Below are 204 nucleotides of genomic sequence, written 5' to 3' on the forward strand. Positions count from 1 at the left end.
ACTCCAGGAGATGGTAAAGGACAGGGAGGCCTGGTGTGCTGCACCCCATGGGGTCACAAAGAGCTGGACATGACTTAGTGACTGAACAGCAACAACAACACAAACAGGGACCAGAGAGGGTGTCTGCCCACAAGGATTATGTCACTGATGATATCTCGGTACACATGTACACATGGCAGCTATGGAAGCAGATCCTCTCTCTGG

Source organism: Bison bison, unplaced genomic scaffold (genome assembly GCF_000754665.1).
Source record: "Bison bison bison isolate TAMUID 2011002044 unplaced genomic scaffold, Bison_UMD1.0 scf7180017864481, whole genome shotgun sequence".
NCBI classification, from domain to species: Eukaryota; Metazoa; Chordata; class Mammalia; order Artiodactyla; family Bovidae; genus Bison; species Bison bison.